Genomic DNA, 5749 nt, shown 5'->3' with positions numbered 1-5749 from the left:
CATACCTAAAATGTAATAGATTTGGGTTAGTTGTCGGAAGAATTGTGTGCCATTACCATCAGATGTTTTATCGTATCCATGCACCATGTAATAGAATATATTTAACGCGAATGTTGGACATGGTTCATATAGGAGCACCCCGAGGATACTAGTGGTCCACAAGGGGAATTTGGTGATAATAGTATTTCAAATTATGATCACCTTAACTTTATTGAAACATGTCAGTCTCTGGGGTTTCGGGCCCGATTCCAGGCCTTGCCATCTTACTTGTCCAAGGATAGTTTTTAATTCATTCCCTTGAAACAAGGACTTTTCTCCGAGTCACTTCTAAATTGCCGCAATGTAAAATACTGATTTACCAGTAATTGTTTTTATCGATCCCAATAATGTTCATTATCATTATTGCTGTTGTGTCTGGGTTTGATACATTTTAAAGGTTTTTGTTTTCATTTAATTTGAAGCATGACTGGACCTACCATATGTTTTTGTAGAAACTGCTGCACGCAAATGAAATTGTAGAATATTCGAGTAACTTGTTCTCAATGGTCAATATTTTGTTATGATCGGGGCAGTCGCTACCGCTCTCTATAACTATGTTGAAGAAAAAAGAAGAACAATAATAATAATGATAATAATAATAATGATAATAATATTTATTTCTATATATGTCACATTAGTGGTTTGCAGTAGGGAACTGCATTAAGAAATACACAAGTAAAATCAAAAACGATATGTAAAAAAAAAGAACATATATATATATATATGAATAAATAAATAAAAGAAAATAAATAAATAAATATTAGGTAAATAAACAAAAAGTAAAAATAAAAGTATATGTAAATATATACATTATAACCTAAAAAATAGCTTCTTATTAAAAAAAGAACATTTTAGTGCTCTTTTAAATTTTCTTAAAGACGAAAGTAATTTAATGTCATTAGGTAAAGAGTTCCAACTTTGAACGCAGGAATTCTGAGATGTTTGTAGGCCCCAGTTAGTGTTGGATTTAACTGTTCTCAATAGATCTTTGTTACGTGTTGTACTCATGGAAGTCTTTGCCTTTGGGGAAGTTTAACGCATCTTCATATACTTGGTTGTACATGTATATACAGCGTTGAAATTTTCTTCGCTGAGATAAGTCCAGCCACTTTAGTTCTTTAAGTGTCTCAGAAGAAGAAGACCAAGGTGGTCTGTTGAGTATTAATTTAGCTGCTTTATTGTGGAGTACCTGGAGCGTATTCATTAGGGTCTTATTATTCTTATGACCCCAAACAATTGATGCATAGTCGAGCAGGGGAACTATCATTGTCATGACATAAAGCTTCCTAGCATAGATAGGTAACAAGTGTCTAATCCGTTTTAATACCCCAAGGCGCTGTGCAACCTTGGAGTGTAGCATCTCAACGTGATCATGCCATGTGAGATGTTGGTTAATGATTATACCAAGATATTTAAATTCTGTAACGTTTTCGAGACTATCTTGATCCACCACCAGCTGCATATCCTGAAAATGCTTCACCTTAACCCGGCTGCCAAGGATCATGAATTTTGATTTTTTGATATGCACAGTAAGCGTATGCTCATGTAGCCAGGAAGATATAGTCTGAAGGTCATAGTTAAGCTTACGTGGTTGTAAATCAGCGGCAGAGGTCTCAGGACAGTAAAATATGCCATATTGTCAGCAAACATCGCGCGTCATCTTGGAAAACTTCGGAGGGTAGATTCGATCCCATTGATATAAATCAGGAAGAATAATGGTCCAAGTATACTCCCCTGTGGTACGCCAATGGACACCTTGGCTTCGGGAGAGATGGTATTACCACACACAGTTTTCTGGGTTCGTCCATTGAGGTAAGAATAGAACCATGACAATCTTTTTCCAGCAACACCCAAGTTCTTTAGTTTCTTTATAAGGAGCTCGTGGTTGACGGTGTCGAACGCCTTTTTAAGGTCCAGGAAGACTGCACCGGTAACTTTGCCACTGTCCATATTGTTTAGGATGTAGTCTGTAAAGTTAATCAGAGCTGTAGTTGTTGATTTGCCCAGTCGAAATCCAAACTGACACGTGGATAGTTTCATTAAGTACATGCACAGGATATTGTACCCAACTTCATTAGTGCCGGAAAGAAACAGCTATAATCTGGGAAATAACTTTTTTCCATTAAATGCATCTCATCGATTGGTTTACAATAAATGTCTAGTCGCGAGGGAAATAGTTAGTTTGTTTTCCCTCGAGTCCCGAGGGACCAGGCATTTTAAAAGTGTTTCGTTGTATAGCAATTGGAAAATATTGAGAAGTAAGTTTACGAAATAAGAACTTCATTTATCGAGCTAAATGCATGAAAACTGACCATGATTTTACGAATACAACTCACATACACAACTCACACAGGGGCGGCGGAAGCGGGGGGGCCGGGGAGGCACTGGTCCCCCCACTAGATTTTTTTGGGGGGGCCTGGCCCCCCCAGAATATAATGCCTCACACAAAAAAAAAAAAAAAAAACGCATGAGATTTGGTTATGATTACCATTATTTATTATTTTGATATTACATAATTTTCTGTATGTAAAAAAAATACGATATATCTAGCGACGACTTGCATCATTTTTGTGTCTCTCAGCACAATTGCAAGTGGTTTAATGCGCGCAAAATGTTACTGATTGAAATATCACACATACACGTTTGTAATCAAGCTAAACAGGGAGGGGGGGGGGGGGTCATTTCAAGATACCGTGAAATATTGGAGTGCCCCCCCAAAATTTTTCAGCTTCCGCCGCCCCTGTCACATGTCACGTGCAACTCATTTCCCGGTCAGGATACATTTAGATTTAGCTAGTGTCACGTGGTCATTCAACCAATGAGAGTGTTCGTTATATCGGAAAATTTTGTAGCTATATAACAATTTATAATGTTTCATGGAATCATGTCTTAGAAATGCCAATATTCTTATGACAAAAGAGAAAGCAAGGAATGAAAGGCATACAAGAATAAACGAGAAAAACCTCTCAATATAATATTGTCCTTCTCTTTTTAATTATAATATTACATGAGTAATTTGGCGGCTTGTGAGCATAATCAGAACTAACCCAGTACTTGTGTTATTTTAGGAGTAATATTGCCATGGTAACCATTAGTTCTCAACGTTTTTCTTCTATGCCATCTTTCAACTCGAAATATATTTCGCTTCATACTGTTAATGATTTAATTAAAAGAAAAAACATTTGTTTCCAATTCTGTTTGTTTTTCATAGTTAACTAAACGAGGCATCATGCTAATCTAAGTTTTGAGTATTGTCTGCTAGAGGCGAGTACGTTCATAAATTATCTCATTCAGGGCAAGTCAACAGAAATGGTTTGATTTCAGTATATGACAACATTACGTTCATTAAGATATACTGCCGCACATATACGGTCGCACAGTGGCAGTCATATTACAAGGCATAATTTCTCTTCATAAAGGGATATACATTAATGATAATAGTACCTTTCAAAATATTGCTAAAACTGAGTCCCTCATGAATTATATTGAACGTTCTAGCTGTTGAGAAGTCTAGCCAATAACGAGGCAATACAAGCTAGTTGTAATTGCCCGTTGCGCAGACAACAATATACAGTGGAACCTCTATAATACGGAAACCGAAAGGTCGACAGAAAAAAAAAAAATGTCCGTGATATCTAGATGCCCTTAACTAAGAGGTCGGATCCCTGAAGCGAATAATAATGTTTGGTGATTTTGCCGGTACCTATAAAGATATCTATCTGCAAGAAGAGCTAGATTTTCCACTGTACCCGTGGCATTTTGGATTTTAAAGAGGCTGATTTTTTCCGACTATTGTTTTTTCCTTTTTTCTTTCAGTTTTTCTTTTCCTTTTTGGTTTTGTTTTTGTTTTATTTTTCGCTTAAATATCCGAATTGATATTGATGAAGCTAGAGTTCAGTGCTAAATACAGCTTTTTTTAATTTTTACTTAGTTTAATCGGCTTTTGGCAGATCATTTCATAGTTAAAATTTATTTTTTACCTTGATATCGAAATTTACTGCACAACTTAATTTGCCCTTTTCACGGATTCTCTCCAGTTACAGCTTGAGGGAGCTTGCTTTTCTAATTCCATACATGCATTTCGTCATGCATCTGAAGTGTTTTTGCAAGTATAACTACTATTAACACTTTACAACATTAATATTCATATTAAGCTGGTACCGATCACTTGAATTTAAAAAAAAAACAACACTTTAACTTGTCACGAATAATGCTATCTTGGTAAAATTTAAGTTATTTGAAACACCAACCGTAAGAAATACAATTGGGAAGTACATTTAAACAATTTTTTAAAAATACATGGAAAGTTTTGGCTTACTACTTTAATTGACAATAATATTACAAATGTCGACATCAATGATATACATATGTAAAAAGGCATCTGTCGTCCTGCATCGGTTTTATATCGTAGATAGATAGACACAGTTAAACTTGAATAAAACGTCAGGGTAATCCTATATGAGTAGCTATATGCTTCTGATATCAAAAGTATTCACACTTATTTTTATAAGTTTCAAAACAATTTCAAAACGTATAAACAAATGTGTCTGCACTGTTTATGTATGAGATAATTAGTTATAAAAAGGTCAGATCAACTGCAAAGATCGCTGAAAGACTCATTAGGTACATATTCAAGAACACTTTGGTGGTCTCAAAAAGGATCGTTCTTTCTTTAATAAAATTCATTCATTTACTTTAGATTTAAATATGTTTCAGCCGAGAGACACATTTTTTTGATATTCAAAAAATAAAACAAATCTTCATTTTTGACTCCACGCTAATATATACCTCTTGTTTCTTAATTTTAGTACCTATTTTAATAACCATTCATTATTTAAAGACTTTTTGGGAGCTTTACTCAAAAGTTTCAACTATTTTAGCAGCTACAAGGTAGAAGTTTAATTAAGCTTATATAAGACGCCTCAAGAATATAAGCCTATGGTTTCTTCTTTAGGTGTCTTCCTTCTGGATATATATACATTCAATTATAAAATCTGCAATCACTATTTCTTTTATTACATATTTGTACAATTATTGTTAATAGAATTTTGAATACTTGTTACTATATATCCAGAAAGGTAGATTGAATAAACTGATTGATTGATTGAAGTAGCTAGTTTAGACAACGGTAGTTCCTTCAGCAACGCGGTTTGAATCCCATTCGGGAAGATGTTTACTTTAAAGTAAATATGACTTAAGATTAACACGTTAGCAACAGTCATTATTGTTATAAATATTCGAGCCTTTCTTTTGATGATTCTATCAATACGGCTCTATGGCCTACGAAGCGGCTTTAGTTCTGAAAAAAGCCGAAGACGTCAAATCGGCAACTATACATATGAAGAGTTTTTGAAATTAGAAATGATCAAGAATAACATCCAAGATTGTGGACTGGAAATCCAAGGATTCGGAATTAAATAAAAAGTTACTTACATTTTGATAATATATATATTTATTTAATGGCTATTTATTGAAGGATTATCAAGTTTAGAGACCCTAGAAAGGAAATCACAGGAAGTTGCTGTATTTAGAAAAAACTTTATCTTTAATATTTACTAATTTCTCTTATAAAGATATGGCAAATTGAACAACAAATACCAGGAGAAAATAGTACGACGTTTGGACATCTTCTCATATCATTATAGGCAAGTATGTTTGAAAGTGATTATGGCAAATCGACTTACCTTTTATCCATGTAAAACTTGCCAAA

This window comes from Actinia tenebrosa, unplaced genomic scaffold (assembly GCF_029948245.1).
Source record: "Actinia tenebrosa isolate PJP-AT-01 unplaced genomic scaffold, QUT_ActTen_1.0 PGA_scaffold1__47_contigs__length_23844297, whole genome shotgun sequence".
Lineage (NCBI taxonomy): Eukaryota > Metazoa > Cnidaria > Anthozoa > Actiniaria > Actiniidae > Actinia > Actinia tenebrosa.
Note: the sequence above shows the minus strand (reverse complement) of the source record.